The sequence below is a fragment of the Vombatus ursinus genome, unplaced genomic scaffold (genome assembly GCF_900497805.2).
Source record: "Vombatus ursinus unplaced genomic scaffold, bare-nosed wombat genome assembly UNPS02014799.1, whole genome shotgun sequence".
Taxonomy (NCBI): domain Eukaryota; kingdom Metazoa; phylum Chordata; class Mammalia; order Diprotodontia; family Vombatidae; genus Vombatus; species Vombatus ursinus.
Window position 1 is genome coordinate 46940523 of NW_020954577.1, and position 12141 is coordinate 46952663.

Here is a 12141-nt window from a genome sequence, read left to right on the forward strand (position 1 = left end):
ATAACAATTTAACTCCACACGACTTATTTGAACAAGATGACAAGTGGGAAATGGACCAAAAAAGACATGGTCACAAACTAACACCATTTCCATAGAAAGTCTAAATTGATCACCATGATGAGGAGAACAAGAGCCTGAGAAACCATCACAGGCAACAAAAAATGATCTTCTTTGAAGGCAGAGCGATGGCAGTTAACAGCAACACTACTAAAAAAATAATTTGCAATATCTCATGAATATGATAGGTTCTATGCAGTATTACTGCATTTTTGTAGGGCCTACTATATGCCAGGCACCGTGCTAAACACCTGGCAAATATTATCTCATTTAATAGGGAGACAGTATATGACCAAAGGATGGAGAGGATCACAGAAGATAAAATGGACAATTTTGATTTCATACAATTAATAATAATATCAATTGCTGTATAGCACTTAAGAGATTGCAAAGGACTTTGTGTATATTATGTTCCTCACAAGAACCATGGGAGAGAGGTAGTGTTATTATCCTCGTTCTACAGTCCAGGAAACTGAGTCAGACAGAGGTGAAGTGACTTACCCAGGGTCACATAGCTAGTTAAGTATTTGAGGCTGGATTTGAATTCAGGTCTTCCTGACTCCGAGCCCAGCATTCTATACACTGCACCATGGAGCTGCCCAAAAGAATGCAATGCAACTAAGATTAGAGGGTAAATCATTAACTGGGAAAAAATATCTTCAAAGCAGATTTTTCTCATAAAGTTCTCATTTCCAAGATATGTAAGTAACTGATTCAAATTTATAAAACTGAGTCATTCCCCAACAGGTATTCAAAGGATATGAATAAGGAATTCTCAAGGGAAGATATCAAAGCTATCTATAGTCATAAAAAAATCAAAGCTATTTATGGCCATAAAATAAAAACTATTTATAGCCATAAAGTCAAAGCTATTTATAGCCATAAATAGGTCCAAATCCTTGATTAGAAAAATACAAATTAAAGCAACACCCCTTAGATTTGCAAAGTTGACCAAAATGGTACGTGAAAAATGTTAGAGAGGTTTCAGGCAAATGGGGAGATTGATATATGACTTGTGGAGCCATGAATTGGTAAAACAATTCTGGAAAGCAATTTGGAATTACTGCTCTCGAATTACTCAACTGCATGCTCTCTGATCCAGCCATGCCACCACCAGGCCTATACTCCAAACAGATCAAAGAGCAAAAAGTCCTCTGTGCACAAAAATCTTTACAGCAACTCTTTGTAGAGACCAAGAGCTGGAGACTAGGGATTTGCGGCATGCTTGGGGAATGGCTGAACCAATGATGGTACACAAATGTAATGGGATAATATCATGATGGAAGAAATGAAGAGGCAGTTTCAGAGAAACCTGGAAGACTTGTATGCACTGATTCAGAGAACAATTTATATTGTATATAAAAATGAACTATTCCGAAAGAATTCTGATCAATGAAATGGTCAATCAATCATGATTCAAGAGGAGCAATGATGAATGCCACCCATCTCATGACAGAGGAGGCTAATATATAGAGATACATTTTTGGATGTGATATAGGGGAATTACTTTTTCTTGATTATGTTTATTTGGTACAATGGTTTTGTATTCCTTTTTCTTTTGAGGGGAAAGAGAGGGGAGATAGGAAGAAAAATAAATGCTTGATAATTTTTTTTTAGAAGGTATCTTTTTTTGGTAGTGGGGGGGCTTTTTTGGTGAGGCAATTGGAGTTAAGTGACTTGCCCAGGGTCACACAGCTAGTGTCAAATGTCTGAGGTCACATTTGAACTCAGGTCCTCCCGACTCCAAGACTAGTGCTCTATCCCCGGGTATCTTTTTTGAAAGTACAACTGAGCATAACTTAGGCGGCAAATGATCCAGGTGTCTATGGGTGCCCAAATTCAGGTGCTTTGGAGAAAAGCTACCTGTCTTCTACCTAAGGCAACCCAAATAATTAAAAGCTCGTTGGCTGGGTTGGCCAATTGCTGTCTATTGCTAAGCAAAGGAACAGAGTGAAAAATAGCTAGCTTTAGAGTGGAAATCTGGAGTTGTAACCCTTGGTCTGCTACTAATATCACCAGTAGCCATGGGCACTTCATACAATCTCTTAGTTTCATTGCTGGTGAGGTTAGTTGGTTTCATATATATATTACACACAAGGTGGAGGAGCAGTGTGGTGTGATTGAGTGACAGCTTTGCAACCAAAGCCTACATTGTGACCCCAAGGACTTGCCATCTTCATGTCAGTTTTTTCCTCATCAATAAAACAGGGGAATTGTATTAAATGATCTCCTAAGTCTTTTTTTAATTCTAAAGTTTTATGAAATGTCCCTCCAACTTTTTTCTAGAACTCATCATGATCTCTAAATGAAAACCTGCTGATTCACAAAGAATTGGAATAACTTAGAAGGCAGAACTGGGTTCTATATACTCCCCTCAAACCTGTCCTTGGCTACATTGCAAAACAGAAATTGGAACAAAAGCTGAGAAAAGCATTTTTCCAGGCTTTAATTAGTTTGGCAAAGTTCATTTTCTTCTTCCCAGCCCTAGGTGTAAGTCCGTCCCTCCTCATTCCTCTGCTTTCAGGAAAACATTTCCTTTTGAGGAGAAAAAGGAAACTCCACTTGCCTTCATTATCTTGGAGCATGGGAAGGCCAAAGGTATGAGGGGAAACAGTTCACAGGAAGTCATTCTTTATAGATACAAGGATGTACCATCATAGAAAGGAACTCCTCTTTTTCTCCTCTCCATCTCGGGCTCGATATGGGTTATACGTCGGGCACCAAAACAAGGTCTCGCACTTCTTACTGCCCCACTACGTACACTGAGCTGTCCTGCTCCCAGGCTTCTGCCTCTTCAGCTCCAGTGGAATCCCGACCCCCTCAAGGCCCAACTCCAAGACAGTAGCCTTCTGGACACTCTCGCCTCTCACTTCATGCACACTTCTCTTAGGCTCTTGTTAAATGCGTGTCATGTTCCCTTTCTAACTTGTAAGCTGAGGGCTAGGACTAAGTTTTATCCAAACCTTGCCTTTCATCCTGGGGCTATCATCAATCAACAAGCACTTATTAAGCACTACATGGAAATGACACAGCTCCTGCTTTATATACAACGTATATCCAGAGTTATCAGGGAGAGGGGCCACTAGCAGCCGGCTCTGAGGCTTTATCACTATTGTAGTCATGTTGCTCTAAGTAGAAGCTAAATTGAAAACATCCCCCCCACCCCCATCCTTCTGCTCTTATGTCATTCTCCTCTTCAGCCGCTTCATTCCCGCCTCCAAATAGTCCCAGGCAGTATTTAGAGCTAGGATTGCCTTCCTACTCCTCCTTCCTGCAGGCAGGCAGTTCTTAAAAGAAACCTAAATCCTAGAGTAGGGAGGGACTTAGAACTCATTTAACCCCTTCGTTTTAGAGGAAAATGAGGCCCAGAGAAAGCAAGCTCTTTGCTCAGGGTCACACAGAAGGTGAGAGCTACTTCCCTTGAAATATCTTTGTACGAGGTTGAACTTCCTCTAATAGTGGACTTGTCCCATGTGACCTTATTAGAGCCACGAACTGCCATCCTCTTTGATCTGGCACAGAAAAGGAATTCAGTGTTTACCGGCTAACTTTGCAACTCTCACGATTCCCTTCCTCCTTTATCTTTTACACCAAATTGTTCTTGTTGATACAAAAGAACTTCATTGTGATATATAAAGATATCGTGCTTTCAGAGCTACAAAACACCTTATATATATTTCGATCTTCATGGCCTTTGTGTGGAAGGTCCACAACGTGCTATATATATTTAAATATACTTTGGTGCCACTGACACCCCTCCAACCTCCCACACAATAACCCCCAAAAGCCTCACACAGAATCACAACTTCAAGCACTGAAAGGGACACAGGAAACCTACGGGGCCCATTTTTAATCATGTTCACCAAAGGAACTGTGTATATTTGAGTTATTATTCCAAGATCAAAATATTTTACTTTTTTGGTTCAGACTGTCTATTACGTCTCAATAACTGAGACACAAAAACGAAATTCATGCGGCCATTTTGCTTTATACCATGCCATAATGAGTTCAAATGGGTATTCATTTTTCTGTAAATGAGTATGACTCGAACATAGTGATATCATTTTTGTCCTCTCTGAGAATGAAGGACAACCAACCAAATGAGTGTGATGGACTTGAAATGGCCTGTTTTAAAGAGTCAGTGTTTTAAAACCAATTCATTTTCTGAGATTTGGTTAATAAAACCTGAAGATGAGACAATGTGTGTTTCTTTCACCAAATCTGGCAATAACCTCACATTCACTACAGATTAACCATAGTTAAATAATGTACTGAAAGCAAAGTACCTGGCCTGCAGGCAATTCAGGGATGAAGAGAGAGCTGGGAGAGGGACCTGTCAAAGGCAAGTACTTGAAATTTATGGGGAAGCACGATGACTTTAAAGAAATATCTCAGAAAATTTTAACAAACTATCACTATCACTGTCACTATCCAAAGCCAAGTATTGTCAGCTTCTAGTGTTCTATAAAATGTTCCCATTTTTATTCAGACATATGAACTACAGTTATCCAGTTTCTAATATGGAATGAGTGACAGGGAAAAGAAATTAATGCACTGGTATGATATCAAACCTAACGGAAAAAAAAGGACAAAGAAAAAATTTTAAGTAGAAAGCAAAACTTTATTTCTCTGAAACTTTTGAAACAAAAGTAAAAAAGTTTGGAGTGTCAATTTAAAATTCTATAATCCATTACGATTCCAAATCTCAATTCAGTAGCACCTTTCCAACTGGGGCTCCCACATTCTTGGTGTGCATGATGGTAGGTGATCTAAGCTTTGCCCATTAGGCACAGTCCCTGCTTCTGGCATATCCTGAATTACAGGCTTACCACACCCTTCCTAGAATTTGTATCACTTTCTCCCATCTTCTTTTACCTAGTGGTTCCAACACAGTATGGGGGGAAAGGAATCCCAATCCTCCAATGGCTACATTTTCATGAAAGCACATACTAGAATTATCACAGGAACTCTGGAAGCTGGAAGGGATCTCAGAGGCTCTCTTGGTCCAACCCACATAGGAACAAGAATCCCCTCTATAGCAAACCTTGACAAATGGTCATCTTTGATTGAATGCTACATGCCTCTTTCCTATCATCTGTTACCTCCTCATTCCAGAATTCTCTCATTTGTCCATCACTTAACAGCACACAGTGGTCTTACTTCTTTGAGCTTCTTTTCATCAATGTACTTTTTTAAAACCTGATTTGTGTCCTTGTTTTCTCATTCTTAAATAACTGCCACCCATGCTCCCATGATCTACCCTTGCTTCCCTCTTTAATACATACTGGCTTCACATCAGTCTCTGACAACTCCCCACATCTTCCTCTTCACTGGCACTGTTTTTGTGTCTTCAGAAGTTATGCTTACAAGCTGTGTTGACCCTGGACAAGTCACTTAACCTGTTTGCCTTGGTTTCCTCAACTGTAAAATGGGGATGATAACAATGGCTACTTTCCAGGGTCATTGTGAGGATCAAATCAGGCAATATTTGTAAAGTGCTTAGCTCAGTGCCTGGCACGTAGGTGCAATTAACAAAAAGAGGTGATCTGCTCAAGGTCATGCAGTCAGATTTAGCTACAGAGCTGCAACTAGAACCCAGAACTCCTGATTCCTCCCCCAGATCACTGTGCACTATGTAAAGTTCGATTACATTGAACAAATTCAATTGGAAATCCTCATCATTAAACAAAGACCATTCCAATGAAAAGGAAAATGAGCTAACCCAATCTTCATGAGTAAGGAGTCTAGAGAACTCAATAGACCTTTCATGGCAAATTGTGCTTCAAAAGATTTATTACATTTTCATTACATAATGGAATGTTATTAAACATAAAACCTATATCAAAAAATATTCATGATTGTGTACTGGCAGACCGTCAAAAATCTCAACAATCTTAAGCTTTCCAATCATCCTTTCAGTTACAAAATCTAGAAACAGGCACTACGTTCAACAATTCAAACATTACATTTTTGTTTAAATTTAAGGTAATGAGGGAAGACCTATTATTCATCACCACTAAAATGACAATCGTTTCATAAGCGATTACAGTTTCATCTAATACTTGTCAGTACATTTGTTTGGGTAAGTGTGCAAAATCAGATACACGTGTTACCACGTAACATTAACGCTAAGGGCTCAGTGTCCCAATTCTTTCCTCAGTTCTGTGTTAATGCTGTATTGGAACACAATTTAGGGACAGTTAAAAATACATTCCCTCGAAAGTCTTCTTCTCTCCTTTTTCTCCCTTAAAATATTTTGACACTTTGGCAAAATCAGCTGAAAGAATAATGTATTCAAACACCTAAAGTGGATGTCCTATTTCAGTTTGAACCGAAGTTATAACAAGTTGTTTCTACTTAATTTTCTACTTTTTATGATTGCAAGCTTATGCTCACTTAACAGTATTACTCTAGTGGTAAATTAGGAGGAACTATAAGGACATGGTGGGGAAAATCAGCAACAGAAGTTAGCCAAGTTGCGGTCACACATTTCCTTTATTTTCAAAACTATGACACCCACAGCAAGTTATCTCTGAAGAAAGTGGGATTTATTCTCCTAAACCCAATATAAGTTAGCATCATGCAACTCTGTCCAAGTTCAGAGCCTCACCCTAAGGGCCTGGCATGGTTGCAACAAGACCCAGGAGATATTTGATGAAGGTTTATTGGTAATAAGGGCCTAATACAACATATATTATAATGGCTGCCATGATTCATAAAACTTCATTTTAGACTGCTAATCAGACCAGATGTGAAGGAGGTGCCTAATTTCCTCAACACAAACCATTAGCATAGCACCTTAGCAATATATCCTCAGATCAGAAACTAGGAGGGAAGATCTGAGAGTCTCAACAGTTAAAAAGCAACACCAGCAGGTTACCAGGCCAGAGGGGGTTAGTTCCTTCTGTAGTCAAAGTCCATCATGGCCTATGCATGCATGCCAGAGATCTGAGGGCCGCCCTGCAGCCCAGGCAGAGCCAGTAGACGTTACCAGCAAAGTCTGCTGGCCAGGGTTTCAGCTCACAGATGCCACCTGGTCCCTCATTTCTGGAATCCTCTCCTGTATACAAGCAGAGACCTATTGTGATGGCTACTGGTTGAGGTCAGATGGCTTTAGAGCATTAACGTACTTATTCCCGATGACCAAACCAAAGATTAATGCACCTGATTGCCTTCAGTGCTAGAAGCTATTAGTAATCTAAGCTGGTTAGGGAGAGGAATCATGTCCTAACAAATACAGTCATTCTTTGTTTCAAATATAGACCACGTGGCTAGGCAGCATTCCGAGTAAGGATGCTCGCTCAGAACTTCAAGCTGGCGATTGTTGTGTGTAAGCAAAGCAAACTGACCTAATGTTACCAGGCAAAGCCCACAGCAAAGAGAGATTTGGATTGCAATCCCCTCCCAAAAAACTAGCAAGCAGTAACCTATCTGGGTAGGAAGGAAAATTAAGGGGGAAAAACCAACAACCCCAAAATCAACCAACGTTATTCACAGAGCAAAACATAAGTCAGTAGTCACACACTACAGGAAAGGGGGCATAGGGTCTGGTGCCTGACCTTCCTCCTTGACTGGAAAGGTGGAAACCTCAGAATTTGCCTGTAGCCGGGTGCACAAGCCTTCCAATCCTTGTCACATGAAAGGCTTCTTATTTCAAAGTCTTAGACTGAACTCCAAGATGGGGTTGAGACCCAGCAGGCCCAACTCACACCACCGCCATTTGTTTGGATTTACTCTTAGCGTTTGCTTATTTTACTTAGATGTAAAAGTTGGACTTAAAAATGTCGCTCTAGCGGGGACGCCAATGAGCAGTAAAATTCGGTTAATCCATCTGACAGCCCAGAGAGTTTACAATACAGCTTTGCTTTACACTCAAGCTCGTTGGGACAAAATCCACACTACCTGGTTGGTAGGCAGTAAGTGCAGATGATGTTTATTTGGAATTTAGTCTTTTAGAAAACAGTAAGAAGTCATTCACGTTCATAAAGCACTAAGATTTACAACGTGCTTTCCCCAAACCTGTGTCTACCCTACATTTACAGAATTTGTGAACTTTGATTGGTTTGAAATGTTCCCATCACCAATTTTAGAAACATTGTGAAAAGGAAAGTGGTGTTTTCACTGAAGGAACTCAAATGTAGCTGGACAGTCTGCACTGGGGAGAGGGCCCCAATGGTTCTCCACGTTTTAGCCCAAGGCCTCCTATTAATAACACCGGCAGCCTCTGTTTGATCTTGTTTGAGCTATCACAGGAAACTAAATAGGCGACACTTTGCTATTTCAAATGAATTTGCTTTTTGTAAAACACAATCTATGCTCAAGCTTGTGCCCAGATTTTAAAAACACGCCCATTAGAGTACATTCTATTTACTCTTCTGGCAAATAGCTCATTTAATGGCAAAACCTGAGTATTAGAAAGATTTACTTTTTCTTATATATTTAGGCACGAGATAGGCCCAGCAAAAATATTGGGGAGGGGGTGTGTGTGGTAAAAATTGGCAATCAACACACTTCGGACCAACGGTAGCACAGAAATCTGAACATATCGTTTTCCCATGTGTGACCTTCCCCTACAAAGAGGAGAGGGTGAGACTTTTGCTCATTCGGGCTTTCAGCTCTCTTTCCATTTAGCCAGCAGGGCAGGTAGGGAGAAAGCTAGTTCTCTAAGATACAAGATTTCCTGCCCTGGCACCACAGATTTCAAGCATATTTCCCTGGGATGTTTCTCAGGGTTTTAGCTATTTGGAATTAAAATTCTGAACAGTTTAGATGTGAGTCATTTTAAAAAATACCTGCACATTAATATTTTGGGAAGTCAAGTGATGAAGGATGGAAATCTAAATTTAAAGTAAAAATAGTAGTTTCTAGTTTGGTTTTGTTTTACAGGCTGGTTCTCAACAGATTTCAATAGAGACTGCCCTAGATAAGTGGTGCCAAACTCCAACAGAAACGAATCCCTGCTGGCTCCATAATTGACTTAGAAAACCACAAATTAACATTGTCTAAGTTACATTGTATTTTTAATTTGGTAAACCTCTCCCAAAGATAACTGAATGTGGTTCTGCCCCAGCAGAGCTGGGCACTTCGGTTCTGGAGGAGCAAGGCTAATGGAGGTAAGGAGACTCAGGACAGTAGGAGTCCTGAGTGTGCGACTTATTTCACGGTGCGCACACAGTCAAAGAGCACACTCGGGCCAATGTGGGTTTGACACCTGCTATCAAAGTAAAACGAAAAAGAAACAATCACATTGAAAAAATAAGCCTCTAGGAGAACATGGCCACTAAGCCACCCCAGCTCGAATCACTGGCATTTCCCGCAAGGAACCCAAATAATTCTGCCCACAGCGGGATATTAATAGGGCTAAAGGAACACATCATTCACATTCTAAACGCTGTTATTTTATGGAGGGAACAATTTACAAAATTAACAACAACCAAGTAGATCTGACTGAGATTTAATGATGAGAGCCAAAGTGTGAGGGAAGCATCTTTTCCTTAGTTGGTTCAGAAGCACCAGGACACCGTGTGGTCAGTTGTTACACGAGTGATTTTGGATTCTCTGATCATGTGCAGCATCACACAAGGCATTTCACAGCAGAGTCTCAGGGAAAATGTTATCTAAGTCTAGGCTCTCCCAGCAAGCCATGATAGGGGTGGGGCCTGGGTGGGTGTGCTGGCGGTGGTGGCCGTGGCTCCTGTTCTTGCCTTTCTTAACAGGGAACAGGAGGGGCGTGAGAGGGAGAACAAGGGGGAGGGGGAGAACACGGGACATTGAGAGCCCAGGAAGCAACAAAGAAGAAAAGGAAAGAATTCATTTGCTCAGAAATCAGCCCAGGACAGCTTCCTTCTGAGAGCCATCAACTACACTGCAGAATCTTTACTGATAACATTTTCCCTTTATGTTGAAAATGCAGAAACTACTTGTATTGATATAAAAAGACATTCACTTACATAGCCCTGACTTCTCCTCCAAGTTTAAATCATTCAGATATGTTTTGTGGGAACTATTATTTATTTATTCACATAATTTCCTCAGTACATTTCCCCTACAGGACTGTTTAAAAGCCTCTGTAAATTAACACATATGCAGCACAGTAACATACATTAATAAATTATAAATTAACAAAATCTCCATACTTGTTTAAAAAATTATCAAATGCTAATCTCCAGATTATCTGGAAAATGAAAGATGCAAATTGCTATGAATCTGCCATGCAAATTAAATTCTGATTTTTTTTTTTAAAAATCTATATAAAATGTTCCGCAAATTATTCTGAGCTTCATCCAAACTTAATTTTAGGAACTTGGAAAACTTTTCTCCCCACTTCAGCAGTTATTTTCTTAAGTTTTCATATTTTGCCCCCACTTGGAGAGGCAGCCCGGAGATGAAAGTACAGAAAAAGAATTACCTGAAAAAACAAAAATACCCGTTAAAAGAAATTCCCATTGCCGGCAGCACTTAAAACTGGTCCTTCCTTAGGAAGTTGCATAGCTGCGTGGGGCTGCTGCCACACTGCCAGGCAGGGGTTTCTCCCCAGCTAGGAAGGGGCCATGCAGATTGAGCAGGTCTGCGGGAATCGGTCCCGGACTCCACTGGACTCTTTGGGCAGCATTCTGCTTGTCACTTCCGGATGTCTGGAAGAACTTGAGATCACAGTCTGCATTCAGAGAAAAAGACTTTACTGCTGCTCCATCCCCTAGTTTGGTTGGTGAGGTGTCAATCCACAAGAAGGGAGCGTGAGGTCATCTTTACTCTAGAATCTGAGAATGCAAAACCTTCCAAGTTGGGAGGAAAAGAGAAAAACCCCAAACCCCCAAATCCATTCACAGCTCGAGGGAACTTGAGAAGTAAATCCACTATGAAATTCGCTAACTTTGGCGTCTGAGTACAAAATGTTACCAACAGGAACTATGGGTAAATGACGATGACACGCCGGGGGGATGTGCAGCATTTTCCAGATCCCTGCGGTGCGGCGCAGCCTTTTCTGTGCATGTCTGTGCACCGAGTTCTGCTGAGGAACGTCCTCTCTCACGTACACCTCATCCCTCTAATAGTCCATCTCTGTTGTGATCCAGTCCCATAGAACTCATGGTTTCCGGCTGCACATGTTTGTTCCCAGAGACAGGTCCTCATATGACGTTTTCCAAACATCTTGAAAAGACATAAGAAAACCTGTTTAACAAACAACCCAAATGTGCTTAATTTACAGTAGTCCCTGACAGTCACACACATCAAGACCACAGGACTCCTCCCCTGCCACCTGTGTCCTCTGCTAGCATTTTGCTTTCCTATCTCCAGAATTTCAGATAAAGTCGGTATTTTACTGAATATACAAAGAATAGTTTCTGAGGCTTGCTTTTCCACCACTAACCAAGCCTGGTATTGTATAGAACTGCTCAGGACAGTGGGTGGTGGGAGTGGACAACTGTAGCTGTGTAACTTCCTTCTGTAAGTGAGGGACAGGTTATCTCGAACATAGCAGGTGATTAAGGGAAAAAAAGATTAAGAAGAAAGTTTAAAAAAAGTTCAGTTGCTGGAGAAAGTTTAGAAAAAGAAAATTTTAAACAGTTAATAAATTTAATGTTCTTCCCACCTTATTCTACCCATAAGCAAGTTGCATTAAATAAAAAGATATGAGACTTTCCCGCCTTCCTTTTGTGCTCTTTTGTCAATGTGGTAAGCTTTCGGTAATCAGCAGGCTTCCTCCCTTCCCCATCTGCAGCTCTCTGCACAGAGCCACTCAGTGCCAACTCATTGGTAGTCTGCTGGATGGTGAGTTATTGCTATGAAAATACCTGGTACAGCCTCAATCAGTATTCTAACCTGCTGCTGGTGGGCTCACAGAGGCATCTTCTTTGAAAATCAACTCCATTAACTCCATTTCAGATTCAAAGCCAAGCAATGGTGGGTGGCCAGATATTAAACAGAGCAGAGGCACAGAGCTAGAATGGACTTGGACATTGCCAGGCCTTTGAAGAGCTGGAAAGCACACGGTGCTCTTCTAGTCCAATTTTCTCGTTTTATAGATGAGGAAACTGACCCTCAAGACTGGAGTTGACCCAGTATCTAGCTCCCTGCGGTAGC

The 12141-nt window shown here is 40.9% G+C and overlaps 1 protein-coding gene across 1 annotated transcript in view; it reads right to left on the minus strand.

Moving 5' to 3' along the window:
• Positions 1-6533: 6533 nt before the first annotated feature.
• Positions 6534-12141, minus strand: part of LOC114050353 (E3 ubiquitin-protein ligase ZNRF2-like) — a 58702-nt gene continuing 53094 nt past the window's right edge. Inside the window, exon 8 of the mRNA XM_027871948.1 lies at positions 6534-11208. The gene's annotated coding sequence lies outside the window, so the exon portion shown is untranslated. The remainder of the gene's footprint in view (positions 11209-12141) is intronic.